Below are 20,633 nucleotides of genomic sequence, written 5' to 3'. Positions count from 1 at the left end.
TCTGTTTTTATTGAACAGTTTTATGTTGGGGTGGGGGTTAGAGGGAATGGGAAGAGATGGAGAGACCAGGCTATTATTCACACTTAATCGCAGTCTTGTGCCAGTGAATCCCTTTACCCTAAAATTTGCCTCACCACTAATTGCTTTGTGAGTGTGTAGAAAAGATACTAAGCCTTCAAAAAAATTTAGCCTTTTCTGTTGGAAATCGTTAGAGTGCATATGCACTAACTTACTTGCTTTCAGGTTACCTGAAGGTAACTTGACAACAGCGAAGCGCGGTATATTCTTACATTTGGAAAATCATCAAAGAAAATTGTATTCCTGGGGGTGAGGGGCTGGCTAGTTCCTTTTTTCAGTCTGTGTGTTGGTTTCTCGTCAGTTCTGTATGTGCCCGTTGTGTAACAAACTACAGTTTATTTGCTCCAGATGTGAAAGCCTTCCAACAGTCTTAAGACTGGATAGGAAAGTTTTACCAGGAACTCTTACTTACCTTTTCTTTTACTATCGAGTTATTCTTGGGAGGCCCCCTGGTGCCTGTAGTCCGTGTTCACTGCTTAAGTCTTGGTGGACTTTTAACAGATGTGGACATCTTGCTGGGTCTACAAGATACTTGCTTTGGAAAAAATTTTGTTTTGTGATTGTGCATTGTTCTAAGAGGGAAGTATAGCTACTTAAACATTTTAATGTCTTGATAACTTTTGGGGGAATCTGGACCCCGCTTTCTTACACATTTTAAACTTGAGTTTGTAAATTTAAGTATTTTAAAAATCTGATGTTTGTATTTCAACTTCTTCACTTCTATTTTTCGTGTACTTACATACTTGTATACTTTGTAGGCATAAAACAGTAGATTTTGTGTTTTAAAATGTTTGATCTGGGACCTTTTAAATCAGATGCACTTTTTTAGGATACTTAAGAAACTTCACTAGTGGATTGTTCGAGTTTATTGGAAAAAAGATACGGAGGGAAAAATAGGCTGAGGGATTCCATTAGTTTTGTGAATTCAGATTTAATATTTGGTGCTGGCTTTGAACAACCTCTCCCTCCCCCCGCCTGTGTGTGTGTGTGTGTGTGAGAGAGAGAGAGAGAGAGAGAGAGAGAAATAGTCTAGACATTTTCCCCTTTTAATATTGATCTCCTTTATGCCAATCACCAGGAATCCAAAGATAAAACACAATCTCTTCACCCAGGGAGCTTCCAGGCTAAAGTGATTTCTGGGCTTTTGCGACCTCTGTCTATATTCAACACACTACCATCAGTAAAAGAGTTTCATTACTTGCTTCTCAATCCTGGGAAGTATATTTAGTTTGACAGTCCCTCCTTGGAATTCTTAAATTCTGCAGGCTCCTTCTCTTTTCCTCTTCCAAAATCTATACCTGTTCAAAGACATCCAGAACAGACGTATTTTTTTTTTTGTCTGCCTTTGTTTTCAGTGATGTTACTTGCTCATTAAAGTTCATTTAGATTCAAGTGATGGTGTTTTGTAAAGCTGCCTAGCAAAATAGCTGCAGTAGGTGTTTTTGGGTTTTTTTTAGTATTAAATGAACATATAAGTGGGACGCCTGGGTGGCTCAGTCACTTGGGCATCCAACTTTGGCTCAGGTCATGATCTTGTGGTTGGTGAGTTCGAGCCCCACGTCAGGCTCTGTGCTGACAGCTTGGAGCTTGGAGTCTGTTTAAGATTCTGTGTCTACCTCTCTCTCTGCCCCTCCCCCGCTTGTACTCTGTCTCTCTCTCTCAAAAATAAATAAACATTTTAAAAAAATTAAAAAAAATAAATGAATATATAAGATAAAACTTAGAATGTCTCCACATGGGAAAAATCAGCAGAACTTCATCTTATTTTAAAACGTTGATTGTTGGGGCGCCTGGGTGGCTTGGTCGGTTGGGCGTCCGACTTCGGCTCAGGTCATGATCTCACGGTCCGTGAGTTCGAGCCCCGCGTCGGGCTCTGTGCTGACCGCTCAGAGCCTGGAGCCTGTTTCAGATTCTGTGTCTCCCTCTCTCTCTGCCCCTCCCCTGTTCATGCTCTGTCTCTCTCTGTCTCAAAAATAAATAAACGTTAAAAAAAAAAAATAAAACGTTTATTGTAATTCCAAGGCATGCTCTTGATTTCTTTTTTATTATATCAAATTGCCAGTGGGCTGTAACACGTTTGGTAACCATATTTTATAAGTTGCTTTTGTGTTTTTTTCTTTTTTGAGTGGGCATATCATTGATGTAATATTTTCAAAGTGCCTTCAGAACAATTTAAAATTTTCTGTTATTTAATGCAAACCATATACTAATTTCTTATTTGAATAGTGCGTATTCCTCCAGTATATTGGGTTAAGTTTTACTTAGAACTAAAAGCCAAGGACGCCTGTGATTCTATCCCCTGTAGTGAACCCTGTTACCACATTCTCGTGGCTTATAATAATGCTCTTGACTGATTGTTTAAATCTAGTTCCTGTGGGTGTCCTGGAAAACCCAGTGAAAGCTTTTTACTTTGATCATTAGTTCCAAAAGGAGTTAGGGTGGCAGTAGGAATATAGCATAATCACCTTGCAAACGTTGTTCAAATTATAAATGTTGAGTTTATTTTGGGAGGAGGTGAAATAGAATGAGTAGTTGGATCTGTTTGGAAAGAGGATAGGGTGAAAAACTGCTTCCCACCCAACCAGACTTTATCCAAGTGTCTAAAAACTGGGCTGTACCGGATGATAATTAACACATGCCTATTATGTAGATCCTATATTTTGTTATGTTTATCATATATATCTGTGTGTATGTATATATCTCTGAATTTGTGGAACTTCTGTGATCATTTCCGTTCTTGTGGGTTATGTATTCTAAAGATTTAGTCAGGCTGAGACAGACTAAGCAAGTAGGAAGCTTTGTGTCCTTTTGAAAGTTAAAAAAATGGAATGGACTTGAAAAATTAAATAGATTAATAAAAGCACATTAAAATCCTCTTTAAATAAAAGTTTTATTGAGATATAATTCACATACTATGTAATTCACTTACTTCAAGTGTATAATTCGATGATTTTTAATATATTTACAGAGTTGCCCACGCATCACCACAATTTTAGAACATTTTCACCAACATAGCCCTGTTCCCATTAGCCAACACACTCCCTTTTTCCTTTCATCCCTCCCCCAGCATTAGGCAACGACTAATCTTTGTATCTCTGGATTTTGCCTGTGCTGGACATTTCATGTAAATGGAAACATAATATATGGCCTCTTGTGATTGGCTTCTTCTAATGTTTAAAAATTCATCTATATTGTGTCATGTCTTAGTATTTCTTCCTTTTGTAGGTGAATAATATTCCATTGTATGAGTAGACCACATTTTATTATTCATTTCTTGTTGGGCATTAGAGTTGTTTCCCCTTTTTGGCTGTTGAGAATAATACTGCTGTAAACATTGGTGTACAAATTTTTGTGTGGGCATGTTTTTACTTCTCTTGAGTCTACAGCTAGGAATGGAATTGTTGGGTCATATGGTAAGTCTATATATGTTTGACCTTTTGAGGAACTGCCAGACTGTTTAAAGCCTTTTTTTCTCCGATTTAAATTGTTTAGTTGTGATCCAGAAGTCTAAAGGTTAGGCAGTTTGAAGGAAGTGCTAGTCTGCTTGTTCCTGGCAACCCCAACTTCTGCAGGAAAGTGTTGTTTATATATAGATCCAAGGCCAGGTTTGTTAGAAATGAGCAGGTTGAGGAGTAGGAAAGATCATCTGAGGGATACTTTCGCTCTTCCCTTGCTGCTTCCTTGATGAGAAGCTAGAGGATGCATAAAGGTGGTACATTTTTTAACTGATTCAGAGACTAGGTTTGTTTTCCTGTTAATTCGTTGTTTCAACAAATGAGGGAAACATTGAAAGTTTAAAGTAGTGCAGAAGTGTTTTTATTTTGTTATTTAAATGCAAAGCTGAAGCTTTTCTGGTAAATATCTAAATCCAAGATTAAAATTCATTGGGATTTAGAAATCTATTTACATTTGAGTCTAGAGACAGGATTATATTTTAAGATTTAGGGTTAACAGGAAGATAACAAATTATATCTAGCAGGCTTTTTTCTCTCTTGCTTTCCATATTTACTATTTTAACAGTATTCATTCCAATGGCATGTATTCTCAGTTCTAACAGAGGTAAAATAATATAAGTATATAAGAATGTCAAAATATTTAGAAATAATAATTGAAATCTCATTAAGTATTTCTGAAACAAAAGTTATTCTGGAAGAGTTGGGATATGGGGATGCAAAGAGAAGAAATGGTTTGTAAATGAGGTAGGTTTAGGAGTGATGTGGTGGAGGATGGGAATTCCCAGTTGAGTTTTCTAGGATTTAATTTTTAGTGGATACAAATTTATACCCTCAAGCAGCAATCCCTCCCCTTCTAGCAGCTGTATATAGCCATTCCAAGGCTTATTTTTCCTGGAAAGATAGAGGGTCAGTGAATATAGGAAGGAGAAAGCGATCAGGGACACATCTCTTTCTTGTACACCCTCTATGTCTCCCCAAGATTGAATTGGATTACCTTCGAAGTCTTAGTTACTGGTAGGTGAAATGCAGTTTTTTTACACTCTATTCTCTGAAATACACCATATGACATCTGTTAGATAAAATTGAAAATGCCTTAATGGAAATAGTCTTCATTACATAGTTAGAGGTAAAGGACTAAAAATGCAGAAACTCATTCTGAAGTTTAGCAAGTATAAAAAACCACTAGCCAGTCTTTTCCTAGTGTTGGAGGAATTCAGTCCCTGGTCTAGGTGGGTTCTTGTAATACAGTAGAAAAAGTAGTAGAAGGACAGTGGCAGTTGTCCTTTATCCTGCTTCTGCTTTACTCATGTAGCAGAGTGATTTATGAGGGTGTATATACGTAACTTTCCTGAAAATTCCTGGCCTCTCTCTCCCTTCCCAAATTTACCTGCAAGAACAAGTAAGAGTTACTTATGTAATAGTGGAAACATGGCCTTTGGGTCCTGATAATGTGCCCACACTGTGTAATTTGGAGGTGACACAGTTTATTTCACCATAAAAGAATTTTATCCCCAGAATCTTCATCAGAATATCACTAAGTTCCAGTCTAGTCAATTATAGATTCACAGAAGCATTTTCTTGCTTTGAGTATTTGTTTAATAACACCATTTTAACTTTTCCTCTAATTTTACCTCCTCTATTTTTAAGATTTAGAGAAATCAAAAGTTACTTTTCATAATAAAAGGAGTTTAATAAGGACATCTATTATGTAGCTTTCTTTAATATTATAATTCACGGTTATAATGACTTCTATAAATTGGGAAGGAATCTTCATAGGTGTTTGTTCGTAGGTATCTCTGTTGTTTGAATATTTGTCAAATAATTGAACCAAAGTAGTGAGAGAAAATGACCAGCCTTCTGAGGAGATCTAAGTTTACACAGTGATAGAAAGGAATGTGTTTTTTGAACTTAACTGCAGTAGTTATGCTAATCAGATGTTTACTCAGTTGTGTATTTACTCAAGATATATCTGTAAGTATTGTTACAGTGGGAGGCCATGTTTATGCTGGTTTAGGATACAGGTTCTGCATGTATTTTAATTTCAGCTCTGCCTCTGTTCTGCATATTGGGGATGATGTGTCTATTTCATAATGTATCTGTAAAGACTAAACAGATAAAACCCTTTGATACATAATGAAAGCTCAGAAAATGTTAGCTGTTGTTACTCTTTCTGTTTGGTATAAACCTGAACTGAGAAATAGGCAATAGAAGACTTTTTATGCTGCTGAGCCCTGAAGCCTTCCTGTAGTAATTATTGAGAAGGCCATTCCTTATGAGGATCTAACATGTATTGTGTCCTCCACATTGTGTTACTGCATGCAACCACTCTTTTCATATATGTGTATGTATGTGTAAAACATTTTGTTCCTATTTCTATCATCCGGAGTTTGTAATCTGGTTTGACATAGTGTTGGTGCTGAAGGGCAGAGACAATTTTAGGCAGAATAAGATGGTGAAAAGTAAGTTAAAGAAATTTGTTGTATGCCTTCTTTTGGCTGGGGACTAGAGCAGTGGATTTCAAACTTTTTGACTCTTGGGACCACTTTATATACTCCTAAAAAGAATAGAGGACAAGAGCTTTTATTTATGTGATTTATTAGTACTGTGTTAGAGATTAAAACAGAATTTTAAAATATCTTTTTTAATTCATTTAAAATAATGGTCCATTGCATGCCAGCATAAATAATGTTTTCTAAAACAAGAAATATAGTGATAAGTAAACCTCTTTAATGTCTGGTTTTGTAGAAGTTAATCATATAACATATAGTTGGAAAGTGAAGGAGTATTTTATTAGTCTTTTTAGATAATTGTGAATATTCTTTAATGTTGTGTTTATTCTTTAATGATATTCTTTAATGTTGTACTAATCAACAAGTGGTAATTTCTTAAAGGTTAGTTGTAATGTGGAATCAGAAATATCTGAGTTTTTTTGTTCCTTTACATTAAAATCCATTGATCCGTCTTACACTTAAAAAAAAAATTATTTTAACACTTACTCATTTTTGAGAGACAGAGTGCAAGCGGGGGAGAACAGAGAGGGAGAGAGAAAGAGGGAGACACAGAATCTGCAGCAGTCTCCCGGCTCTGAGCTGTCAGCACAGAGCCCGATGGGGGGCTTGAACTCACGAGCCGTGAGATCATGACCTGAGCCGAAGTCGGACGCTTAACTGACTGAGCCACCCAGGCGCCCCTGTCTTACACTTAAATGGTTCTTATACATTCTTTATAACATGCATTGGTCATTTGGAAAATATCAGTTACATCGAGTTATGCAAATGTTCTAATGTTGATACATCTTACACAATATCAAAAAATCATATTTGTTGATATAACAAGGTATCAGAAGAGTCTTTAAGTATGGAAGAAGCTGTCAGATTCGTGGTGCTGGATACAAAGTTTCCAAAATTTTAATTTTCACTTGAAAGGTTGATTTTTATCATTAGCAACAAATGCTGTCAGTTGTTTTCTTTGAAACGACACAGCCTCACTTTGTTCATTTTCAAGAGTATCTGTGAAATCTAAGTGTAAATAGCTATAGTTTGTCAGCTACGCTTTCCAGTAAAAAAGATGTTCTGTGAAAAATGTGGCTAGATCCGCTTGGAGCTAAAACTGTCACTCGAGTGCTTTTCTTGAACACAGCCATTGTGCTTTGGTATGTAGCAGAAATGCCTAATGGATACTTTTCATTTCATTATACAGAATATTAAAAAGATGTATATTCAATGGTGGAGATTTAATAAAATTGATAATTTTTACTGCTTGAGGGCATTCTTAAGTGAAACTGGACTTCTTTGTGTTTCACTGTAAATGCATGGCAGTGAATACCACCAGTACATTTTGGCACCACTGATTTTGTTTTGTGCTAAGGTGCTAGCAGTTTTGCCCACCATTGGCTTCTGTGTCATGCAGATGTCAACATAGTGAAAAAGGGGATCCCGCTTGGAGAACCATAGAGCTAGGGCACTCTTCCTCTGTTCTGAAACATCTGGCTCTCAGCTATATCTGCTACTTCTTTATTCTTTGCTTATCATTTGTTTACTGGTATATCTGGAATCACTTTTTAATTTATGACTCTTCACAGGACCCGTTGAGAATTCATGAAAGCCATAGGCCTTTTCATAAAAATATGTATGTTCATATATATACACAGTATTACAGTTTGAGGTATTATACAGAGCTTCTGAAGGCCACATTAATCATTCCTATCAGGCAGACTTAAGATAAATTGAAATTGTGACAGCTGCCTAATTCTTTCACTTGAAACCAAAATTCCACATTTTAACCACTTGTAAAAATTTTACCGTTTTTACTTTTTGTGGCTTAAAGGGAGACTTACATGCTAAATAGGGAGAAATAGCCACTTCATCCTACCGAAAAAAACCAGGAAATTTAGCAAGTCTGGATTGAAGTTAACTTTGCTATTGATTAATTTGTAACCATGAGTGAATTTTGGGGAGGTGTAGAGTGAATTAAGATATTAAAGGTTATGGAAGATTCCTAAGATTTCATGGGGCAGATATGATAGATAGTAATGGGGTTGGTTCTTTTTTCTTGACATCCTTTCTGTTTTAGAGAAGGCAGTTACTGTGAGAACTTGCCAGAGAAAATAGCAGATGGTTATTGAAAGATAAAATTTAATATACACACAATACACATAAAAACACATATATCACACACCATTTGTATTTTTTTAAGTGTATTTATTTTGAGAGAGAGCACAAGGAGAGGAGGGGCAGAGAGAGAGGGAGAGAGAGAATCCCAAGCAGGCTCCGCACTGTCAGTGCAGAGCCCAACATGGGGCTTGAACCCATGAACCATGAGATCATGATCCGTGCCAAAGTCAAGAGTTGGCTGCTTCACTGACTGAGGCACCCTGGCGCCCAACACCATTTGTGATTTAAAAGACAAACCTGCATTGAAAAGGTTTTTTACATGAATATGAAATTTGAAATATAATGATTAAGTGCAATTTGTGTATCTTCTTTTGACATCAGATAACATTTTGTTTAATTGAGGTTCAGAGTTAGTGTTCTGTGTCATCAAAATTGATTGCAAGTGTTCATCTGTTAATGCTGATCTGTAATGAGATCTGTATTTCATCTTGGAAGGTATCTTTTAACATGGATAGGTATTGCCAAATACTGATATCAGTCCACAAGAATGTGATTTTAGTTAATGATTTTAGTTATCATTTGGAAGGTATTTATAGACTTCTTCTAGTTCTCTCCTAATATTTGCCTTTTATTATGTTATCACAGCACACAAATCAGTTCCAATCAAGGGCAAAGTGGAAGCTCTTCACCTACACAGTTAAATAGATTTTGGTATAGTGTGCACTAGCACTGACGTCTGAAGAGTTCTGTTGGAACTGTGATTTGAGCTTAGAAAATATATTTAATGCAAATCTGTGAGGAAATGAAGATCTTGTTTTAACTTTGACAGCACTGGGAGTGTATAAAGCAGCTTTGACATTTGCTTGTGAATTCAAGCATCGTTAGTTGTCATAATGACTTACCACAGTATACGTTTCACATATAAATATTTTTTTGCCTTACAATTTTAGATTCAATCATTAAGAAACATTATCAGGTTTGCAACAAAATCTAGTTTATTAAACTACCCGTAATAGTGATAGTGATTGTTGTCATTCAGAAAAATTTCAGTATTGGCCCTGAGCTCAAAAAAATCACAATAAAACTATCACTACTAGGCCATTGAACTGCTGTGTAGTAGAGCAATTTGAGATATTCAGCTTTTATTTCTGACAAATACTCACGGAACTGACAATAGTTCATGAGTGCTAATGATGTGCACTATTGATTACCGCTGAGCCAACAATACATGGTTAAGTATCTTTCTACTGAGTAATTGCACCATACACTATAAACACCTTAAATGTTCACAAGTTTGTAAAATTGCCCAACTAGGGTTTTTTTGTGCTCCATGTATATTTTTACCACCGTTTTTTCTTTTGTTTTTCTCAGCTTCTTGAAAATATTTTTGATAGCTAATTCAAGGCTAACTCTTCAGTCACTCAATTGGCTCCTTAAGTAAGGCAACAGTTAGGTATTGGTAGTATCTGTGAAGTCACAAATAGCCAAGGAAAACCACTTGAAATCATTTGTTTTTGTTTTTATTTTTTAAAACATTTATTCATTTTTGAGAGAGACAGCATGAATGGGGGAGGGGCAGAGCGAGAGGGAGACATAGAATCTGAAGCAGGCTCCAGGCTGTGAGCTGTCTGCACAGAGCCCTGATACAGGGCTCAAACTCACAGGCCACTAGATAATGACCTGAGCTGAAGTCGGAAGCTTAACTGACAGAGCCATCCAGATGCCCTCATTTTTTATTGTTTTTTTTTTTTTATTGTTGTTGTTGTTTTAATGTTTATTTATTTATTTTGAGAGAGCGAGAGCACTTGTGCACGAGTGCAAGCTGGGAGGGGCAGAGAGAAGAGAGGGAGAGAGAGAATCTCAGGCGGGCTCCACACTGTCAGTTCACAGAGCCAGTGTGGGGCTGTCACTCGCAAACTGAGTGAGATCATGACCTGAGCAGAAGTTGGATACTTAAACAGCTGAGCCACCTAGGTGTTCCTCATTTGTTTTTTTAACTGATGATTGGTTAATACTGCTCCTGTTGTCTTCGATGCTTCAAGAACTGTTTTTACAGAAAGGGTAATAGTCTTAAACAAGAATATTGTTTCAGGACCTATTTCTTTGGCTTTTCCAATCAAACATGATTTCAGGAACTCACCATTAGTACATGGCTTTCCTTGCTTGCTAACACAGTAGCCAGTTGGAAATTTAATTTTGGTTGCAGTCTCATTTTTATTTTTGTGAAGAAATTCTGCTGTGATGAGATTCCATTTAAAATGTTTAAGTTGTCTTTGCTTTTGAGTGAAATAGGAATATTGTGATGATAGTGCTTAGCCTGGTAATGTGAACATATATTGTATTTTTTTTAAGCATAGCTATAATGTTATAAATAAAATGCTTAGCTGTCTAATTCAGTAACAGAATAATCCACACTCCACTGTGCTTTAAAAGTGCAACATTTGCATTCCATTTTTCCTGCGTGAAGAGTATGCACTGTAATAAAAGTAAAAAAATGTTTTTAAATGTTGCAGAACAGCAACAAGCAGGAACTCAAGACACTGTTGAGTTATAACTGCATTTCTGTAATTCATAGTACCATGAGAAGCAGTGTGAAATGATAGAGTGCCCTGTGTCTCTGTCACAATGAATCTGCTCTGCCATTGTATGGTGAAAGTGCCCATAGATGATACTTAATGGGGGTTGGGGGTGGGAGGAGAAAAGAAAAACATAACAAGTAAGAGTAGTTGTGTTTCCGTAAAACAATTTATTTATGGATGCTGAAAACTTATATAATTTTTATGTGTCTTCAGCCCCCCCCCCACCTCCTCCCCCCCCATCATTTTTTAAAAAGTAAAAACTCACAAAACCAGGCATTGGGCCAAATTTGATTCATGTTTTCCCCCTTTTCTGATGTGGACATGCTTGCACAGAAAGATTCTCTTATCAGGAGTAGAAGACCTTTACCAGTCAGGACTGGTAAAAAATATGGGGTTAGGGCCCATAGTGTTTAGTCCTTGCAAGGTATTCCTCTAGTTTCTGTATGTAATCATCCAAATTTCTCCTCTGTGACCAATAATCATATTTTGTGTCCTTTTCTGTATGTACTTGAGCAATGAACACAGGAAATTTTTGAGGGTTTTGATCCTTGAGGAAAAGGAAGCAGCAGTGAGCTCACCAATCACTCTGGCTTTTTTCCTGGAGGTATAGAGGAATAGATCCCAAACAAAGAGTGGCAGTCTTCCTGGACTCAAGAGGAGAGATGGAAGTCTGAGGCCATTAAAGCATTGAAACTTAAATCCAAAAGAGGAGAGAACCACATAGATTCTAACCCCAAAATCTGCAGTCAGGTCCCCCTTAAGTCATTGACTTCTAAGGTATACATGTAGAAGAGAAGATTCTAAGAAACTCAGAAGAAAGCAGTATCTGGAAAGCTAAAGATCTGAGCAGAGATTCCAGTATCACCCTAGTGCCAGAGGGGCAAAAGTTGAAGTTCAGACTGCCAAATTAGGGGGACTGTATTATAGTCTAAATTTTCCATTGATACTCCATCATGACCACTCCCTAAGATTGAGGGCAAAACTGAAGTAGACTAGCCCTCAAGAAAATGTAAGTCATTATTATTCTTACCACTGAAAGGAAACAATGCTGTCTGGAAGATGTCGTCTAGAGCTCATACAATTTCCATCCATAATCAGATATTTCATTCAGTGAAATGACCACAGGACATACTAATAGACTTAACTGACCAGAAATCAGAGGAAAAAAGGGAACAAATCCCCAGATTATTCAGATATTAGAGTTATCACTGAGAGACTTTAAAATAACTGATTTAATGTGCTCAGGATAAATAAGAAATGATGGGAAATTTTATCAGAGTCCTGGAAACTTTACAACTAAAAAAGTGCATTCACTAACAATGAGAATTTGAGAGTTGGGCTTACTAGCATGGTAGAAACAGCGGCGTAGTAAAAGCTAGGAAAAAAGTGTTGTGTAGAAATTACACAGTGCTGAGAAAAAAACAGGGGAAATAAAGAAAGCAGGAGACAGTGGAAGGGTTTAACATACATAATGGGAGTCCCAGAAAGAGAGGAGATACAGGATAGAGGAAATACTGACCAAGACTTCTCCAAAGGGAGAAAGATACCAAAAGATTAAAGAAGCTCCATGGATTCCAGGAAGGAAAAATACAAATAAAACTATATTGAAACCCATCGTGGACTTAACTGCTAAAAATGAAGAAAAAGAAAATCTTTATGTTTTAATCTTTTTAATGTTTGTTTATTTTTGAGAGAGAGACAGCACGCGAGTTGGGGAGGGACAGAGAAAGGGGGGGAGGGCATGGAATTGAGCTGTCAGCACAGAGCCTGATGTAGGGCTCAAACTCATGAACCATGAGATGATGACCTGAGTTGAAGTTGGCCTCTTAACTGACTTAGCCAACCAGGCACCCCAAAAGAGAAAATCTTAAAAGCTACCAGAGGAAACAAGTCATTACATGACCTTCAAGAGAACATTGATGGTTGATATATCACCTGAAACTACAGATGCCAGAAAACAATAGACTGTCCTTTTAAGGTGCTGAAAGAAAAGGAAGAATGCTAATCTAGAATTCTAAATCCAGTGAGCATATCCTTCAGAAGAGAAGGCAACGGATGCCTTCATGATCTTGCGGTTCCTGAGTTCGAGCCACATGTCGGGCTCAGTGCTGACAGCTTGGAGCCTGGAGCCTGCCTGAGGCTCCAGGCTCCAATTTAGACTATAATACAGTCCCCCTAACTTGTCTCTGTCTGTCTCTGTCTCTTTCTCTCTCTGCCCCTCCCCGACTCACGCTCTTGTCCGTGTCTCTCTTTCTCTCTCTCTCTCTCAAAAATAAACATTAAAAAAAAAATTAAGTGAAACAAAAACACAAACAAGCTGAGAAAATTTACTGATACAGACTGGTACTGGAATTTTCTAGTAAAGTTCGTATTGAAAGAAAATGATTCCAGATAAAAGCACAGAACTGCAGAAGTAAATGAGCAACAATAAGGATAAATGTGTGTAATTATAAGTTAATGCTTTTTAAAACAATTATGGTTTGTAGGGTTTAAACTATGTGGAAGCAGTATATGACAACTGTAGAACAAAAGGCTAAAAAGTGCATTTGTTATTTCTAGAGTAACTACCAAAAGAAAAAGAATATATAACTAAAAAGATAACAGAGGAGAAAATGGAGTAATAAAAGATAATTGTTCCAAAGAAACGCAAGAAAAGAGGAATAAAGGAATGAGGAACATGTGATACAAACAAAGCAAATGATAGGATTTGTCCATAATTATAGTAAATGTGAAAGGAGTAAACACTCAAGACAAAGTTCAGAAGACCTAACTATACTGTATACAAGGAACATATTTTAAATTTAAGGGCAAAGGTAGAGGAGTAAGCACCAGAATGGGAGAACTGCATCATGCACACGTTAACCAGAAGAAACCTGGTTGGATGTATACATCAGAAATAGTATATAAGGCAGGAAGTATCACTAGAGGTAAAGAAGGGCATTGCATAATGTTAAAAGGATGAATGCCACAGGAAGAGACAATAATCTTAAAATTTTTAGGTATCTAATATTATAGGTCTAAAACACAAAAAGGAAAACTTGGTAGAACCAAAAGGTTAAAATAGACAAAACCACACTATATAGATTAACGTACCTTTCTCAGTAACTAATAGAACAAAGAAAAAATTAAGGATCTAGAAGATTTAAACAACACAGTAAATTTGACCTAAGTGACACACACAACACTTTACTCAACAACTACAGGATATACACACTTTTCAAATATGTATGGAACATTTACTAAAGTATGCAATATGCAGTACCAAAAAGCAATTCTCAGTAAATTTAAAAGAAATGAGATCTCAGGTTCTCTGATTTCAGTAATGATAAACTAGAAATCAATAGCATGTAACTAGAAAATTCTCAAATACTTAGAAATAAGCGTGTACTTTTACATATTTTACTGCTACTGAAGAAATAGCAGTGAAAATTATAAAATGTGTTGACCTGAATAATAATAAAAATACATGTCAAACTTGTGCAATTGCAGCAAGAAGCAATGCTTACAGGGATATGTATAGCTTTAAAAATACATATAATAATATATATTGGTGGGGAGGGGGGAAGGCTGAACATTAAATTTTTATTTCAGGACAGTAGAAGAATAAGGAAAGATATAATAAAGATGAGAGCCGAAATCAAATAAAAATCAAATGTATGATTTTTTTAAAATGAAAATGTTGAAGCTTCTTCTCTGGGAAGACTCCAAATAACAGATGACACTAGTGCTGTGGGAGGGCCCGGGGCCCTGGAATGGGAGGCCATGGCGGCTTCCACAGAGGTTTCAGCAGCAGCATCTGGGGCCAGGGCCATAGCCGGGGTCAGGACAGGAGCTGTGGAGCTCACGGAGGCAAAGCCAAGGACAAGGCTGCCACTAGGCTGGGCCACCTGGTGGTCAACGACATGAAGATCAAGTCTAGAGGACACCTGTCTCCTCCCTGCCCATAAAAAGAATCTGAGATCATTGACTTCTTCCTGGGGTCATCCTTCAAGAATGAGGTTTTGAAGATTATACCTGTGCAAGAAGCAGATTCATGCTGGCCAGTGGACCAGGTTCAAAGCATTTGTTGCCATCAGAGATTACAGTGGGCACATCGGTCTGAGTGTTAAGTGCTCCAAGGAGGTAGCCACTGCCATCCATGGAGCCATCATTCTGGCCAAGTTTCTCGTTGTCCCCAGGCAGTGAGGCTACTGGGGAAACAAGATTGGCAAGCCCATACTGTCCCATGCAAGATGACTGGCTGTTGTGGCTTTGTGCTGGTGCTCCTCATCCCTGCTTCCAGAGGCACTGGCATTGTCTCAGCCCGTGCCCAAGAAGCTACTGGTGATGGCTGGTATTGATGATTGCTACACCTTGGCCAGGGGCTGCACTGCCACCCTGGGCAATTTCGCCAAGGCCACTTCTGATGCCATTTCCAAGGTTTAACATTTATCTCATCCCTGACCTTTGGAAAGAGACTGTGTTCACCAAATCTCCTATCAAGAATTCACTGACCATTTCGTAAAGACCCACACCACAGTTTCCATGCAGAGGGCTCAGGCTCCAGCTACGGCCACAATATAGTTTTATACAGGAAAAATAAAGTGAATTAAAATTGTTTAAAAAAGAAATTGTTGGTAAGATTAATAAAATTGATAATCCCCAGAAAGACTGATAATGTAAGAAATAGAAAACAAATTATCAAAAAAGATATAGGAGATGTGACTAGTAATGGAGACTAACGAGATGGAACAAACAAAAGCAATAATGTAATCCTGGCTGGGATTCTGCACTAGAGGAGAAGAATGTGCTATAAAGGACATGATTGAGACAATTATTAAAATTGTAGTATATTCTTCACATTAAAGATTTATATCCGTTAAATTCCCTGGATCTGATCATTTATACTGTGCTATCTTTTTTTTTTTTTTTAAGTTTATTTATTTTGAGGGTGGGGAAGGGTAGAGAGAAAGAGAGAGAGAGAATCCCAAGCATGCTCCATGCTGTCAACACAGAACCCGATGCGGAGCTCTGTCTCACAACTACAAAATCGTGACCTGAGGTGAAATGAAGAGTTGAACGCTTAACCAACTAAGCCACCCAGAATACAGTCTGTTCTTAAATGGGTCAGAGAAAAGTTATGTATATGTATTTTAAAGGAAGTTAAGATTTTATAAATAACTTAGTGCTAATAACTTTTATAATTTAGATGAAAAACTAATCTTGACAATACTGATAAAAAGGAATAGAAAATCTGAATAGTCTTATATATGTTAAAGAAAATGAATTTGTAGTTGGAATACTTCTCAAAAAAAATTCCAAGCCCATTTGGTTTTGCTGGTGACTTAAATATTTAAAAAAGAAGAAATTAGGCCAAGTTTGTTGAAAGCAGAAAAAGAGAGAACACTTCCCAACTTGTTCTTTGAAGCCAGCACAACCCTAATACTTAAATCTGACAACTATCAAAGACAGGCAATTACCGACCAGTATCTCTCATGAATATAGCCACAGAAATCATGAGCAAATTATTAGCAAATTGAATAAGAAAGATAAATGTCATAATGTGGTGGGGTTTATTCTAGGAATCCAAGGAACACTCAATCGATATAAATCATATTAACAGAATAAGGTGGAGGGGGATTATTATCTCAATAGATGAGATACAGTATTTGATAAATTTTAACAGACTTCATGATAAAAATTCTTAGCAAACTGAGTATGTACAAAACTATAGCTATCATAATGGTGAGAAATATTGAATGCTTTTTTTTCTCTTAGTTCAGGAACAGGACAAGGAAAACCTTTAGCACACTTTTCTTCAGCATTGTCTTGGAGGTCCTAGTCAATTCAATGAAGAAGAAAAATAAAAGATACAAAGACTGGGAAAAAAGTAGTAAAAGTCTTCACAGATGATATGGTTGTATACTTGGTAAATCCGAAGGGATCTTCAAACTGTTAGACTAGGAAACAAAGTCACTATTCATAAATCAATTACACTTAACATCAAATAATTAGAAAATGAAATAAGAAAACACATTTACAAAGCAGCACCCCTTCTATTCAATTTAATGAAAATGTGCAGGACTGCCCCTTAAACACTACAAAACATTGGTGAGAGAAACACATGACAACTGAAATAAAAGAGATACCATGTTTATGGAAGACTCAAAATTACTAAGGTAAATTCTCCCTGGATATATTAATTCCCAGTTAAAACTCCCACAAGCTGAGGGTGAGGAGAAATAGACAAGCCAATTTTAAAACATATTTGAAAATGCAAAAGGACCTAGATTAGCAAAGGCAATCTTAACAAAGTTGGAATGCTTATATTATGAGATAACTTTATAAAAAAACAACAGTAGGGGCGTCTGGGTGACTCAGTCCATTAAACATCCAAGTCTTGATATGGGTTCAGGTCAACTCAGGTGATCTCCTGGTGGTGAAGTTGAGCCCCCCACCACCACCACCACCATGCTGAGCGTGGAGCCTGCTTGGGATTGTCTCTCTCTCCACCCTCTCCCAGTTGTTCACATGCACACACATGGTGCGCGCACGCTCTGTCTCTGTCTCTCAAAATAAAGTTTCTTTTAAAAAGCTACAGTAATTAAGACAATGTAGTACTGCTGTAAAAATAAGCAGATTAATGGACTATATGGAGTGTCCAGAAATGGATCCACTCATGTATGGTCAACCTGATTTTTCTACACATCTCCCCCTGCAGTTCTGTGGAGAAAGGATGGTCTTTAAAATAAATAGTGCTAAATCAATGGATTATTGAATGAGATAGGCTAAAATAGTAAAGCGTCTAGAAGGAAACATAAGGAAATATGTTTAGAGGAGATAAACATTGCTGAACACAGTAACATGGATAGATTTCACAGAAGAATGAGCAAAAGAGTATACTGTATATTTCTATTTATCCAGAATTCAATAACGAGTCAGATTAATCATACTGAAAGAAATAAAAATAGTAACCTTCGGCATTATTATTGAATGGTTAAGGGCAAAAGGGAGCCTTCAGGGTTGCTGGAAGTATTCTGTATCTTGATGTGAATGTGATTACTTAGGTGTATACATAGTTAAAATTTGGGGCACCTGGGTGGCTCAGTCGGTTAAGCCTCACACTTCGGCTCAGGTCATGATCTCACAGCTGGTGAGTTCAAGCCCTGCATCCGGTCTCTGTGCTGACACCTCAGAGCCTAGAGTCTGCTTTGGATTCTGTGACTCCCTCTCTCTGCCCCTCCCCCCCACCTCAATAAGAAATAAACATTAAAATTTTTAAATTTATTGAGTAAATGCCCATAATGTTACTGTACTTTACTGTATATATGTGTGATACCTCAAAATATTTTCTAAACAGCAACAGCATGGTAGATATTTCCTATAATGGCGTATTTACCTGGTTTACAATTATTGGCTGCTAAATTTTTTTCTGGGAAACTTTTGACTAAGAATTTTTTGTGGTAGTAGAGGGGGGAGTGTGTTGAGTTAGAAGACTGGTTCTAAATTCTTCTCTGCTGCTTTTTACTCATTCTAGTTTTATAAACCTGGGCTCCCTGATTTTCAAGTTTTTAAATTTTTCTGTTGTTGTATAGTGTGGATAATAGCTTCCCTTTCTAATTCTTGGGACATCAAAAGGATTAAATGAGATGATTGATGTGAAATTGCTTTGCACCTAATGAATTATAAATTGTGCAGATTTTTAGTATCTTCATAATCTAGCTAGGTGCTTGTATCTAAGCTCATATTCCCAAATTCTGGAACCCCTCATGGATATTGTGGCAGTGAACTAGTTCCTCTTTGTTAATAGGTTGCCTTGATTTACTCCGTTTTCAGATGACTGAGAAATTTGAAATGCTCTTGGATATTTGGGTGTACATACTGGCAGGAGTACATGAGGGAGCAGGACTTTTGAATTGACAAGACAGCTGGAATTGCCCTGAGCCATCTATCATCTTTTTCCAAATATTTGGATAACTTATTCCTAAGATTTGGTCATTTGTCAAATGCTTAACCTTTAGAAGAACGTTTAGTTTCTCTAACTGCATTTCATCAACTCTTAGAAGTGACTTGATTATGCAATGCTCCATTGTTTTATATGCCACTAAGAGGCAAAAAGCAACTGCCAATTAAAATTGTAAGAAATTATTGATTGCAAAGTATTTCTGAACTTAAAAATTAATTGGGGAAAACCATGCACCTCAAAAATCAACGAACTTTCATGTGTGTTTTTGTTTTGGTAAATTTTTAGTTTTATGGATTAGCATGACTTCTAAATTGAAGCGTTTCTAGCTCTGTAAAAATATTAGTCAAAGTACACCGTAGTGTAACCTAAATTACTTGGGAGGTCGAAATTAAACACATAATTTACAGGGAAAATAAAACAAATATGAGATAAAATATTCACCACTGTAATTTAGACGCTTTAAATTGACATGTCAGAGTGACACACACTAGTTTTAATGATTGTCATCAAGTTACAACCAAGTGTTGGTAACTTAAAGTGTTTTATTACTACAGAATCATAACAAAAATTGTAGGAACTTTTCTAAGAGCCAACTTTTGTTTGTGTTGTCCATTGCTGTTATCTTTAAATAATTATTTTTAGGTGAGTATTTGTCATCTGAAAGCAACAAGAGATCTTTAATCCTTCAAGAAAAATAACTTTTTCTCTTCAAGAAAGTAGACAGGTACTTGATGCACTGATGGTAAAACTGTATTTTGCAAATATCATTTCCCATACAGTTAAGACTTAATGCCAAGATTAAGAATTTTACAGAGAATTGCATCTAAGCTAGTATTGTAGATACTTACTGGAAAGTACAAGTAAGATGCCCTTTTTGGTCTTAGAAAAATCCACATATCCATGGGAAGTAGGTAATTGATGATTATGAGCTAGTACTAATGTAGAAGCTATGATAAAGTTCCTATAATAAAAGCAGTTCTGATGATGTTTTGAATTTCAGGGGTGATCTTATTAACAGTCATATTTACTAAAGCACATTTCAACAGAGTCTGTCTTTTCTGTTACTTAGATATTACTATATTAATGTTACGTATACATGGATTGACTTTTGCATGTGGGGGCCTTTTTTTTTTTTTTTAACCTCTGAACCTGACAAAAGAAACATAGTCTTTAACAAGAAATGTGTGGACTTAATTGTAAATGGGAAATAGTAGGGATATGTAGAGATACAGTCTGCTTTCTTTTTTTAAATACCTTCTCAGCCTTTGCTCTGTTGATGGGAATGCAAACTGGTGCAGCCACTCTGGAAAACAGTGTGGAGATTCCTCAAAAAATTAAAAATAGAACTTCCCTACAACCCAGCAATAACACTAGTAGCAATTTATCCGAAGGCCAGAGGAGTGCTGATTCATAAGGGCACTTGTACCCCAATTTTTATAGCCGCTCTTTCAACAGTAGACAAATCATGGAAAGAGCCCAAATGTACATCAACTGATGAATGGATAAAGAAGATGTGGTTTGTATATACAGAATGAATACTTGGCAAAAAAAAAAAGGAATGAAATCCTGCCATTTGCAACAACGTGGATGGAATTGGAGGGTATTCTGCTAAGTGAAATAAGTCAGTTAGAGAAAGACACATACGATGTTTTCACTCATAGGTGGAATTTGAGAAACTTAATAGAAGACCATAGGGGAAGGGAGGGGGAAAATTAGTTTTAAGCAGAGAGGGAGGCAAACCCATAAGAGACTCTTAAATACAGAGAACAAACTGAGGGTTGATAGGGGAGGGGGCAGGAGAGAGGAGAAAATGGGTGACAGGCATTGAGGAGGGCACTTGTTGGGATGAGCACTGGGTGCTGTATGTAAGTGATGAATCACAGGAATCTACCCCCCGAAACCAAGAGTATACTATATACGCTGTATGTTAGCTAACTTGACAATAAATAATATTTTTAAAAAA

At 36.7% G+C, this 20,633-nt stretch overlaps 1 protein-coding gene and 1 pseudogene across 1 annotated transcript in view; both read left to right on the top strand.

Annotated features, from left to right (window-relative positions):
- PPP1CB (protein phosphatase 1 catalytic subunit beta) overlaps positions 1-20,633 on the top strand; it is a 42,533-nt gene that overhangs the window by 1,095 nt on the left and 20,805 nt on the right.
- LOC109266503 (40S ribosomal protein S2-like) lies at positions 10,972-18,865 on the top strand (annotated as a pseudogene).

Source organism: Panthera pardus, unplaced genomic scaffold (assembly GCF_024362965.1).
Source record: "Panthera pardus isolate Hobbes unplaced genomic scaffold, ASM2436296v1 HiC_scaffold_26, whole genome shotgun sequence".
Classification (NCBI taxonomy): Eukaryota; Metazoa; Chordata; class Mammalia; order Carnivora; family Felidae; genus Panthera; species Panthera pardus.
Note: the sequence above shows the minus strand (reverse complement) of the source record. Positions and strands in the feature narration are given on the sequence as shown.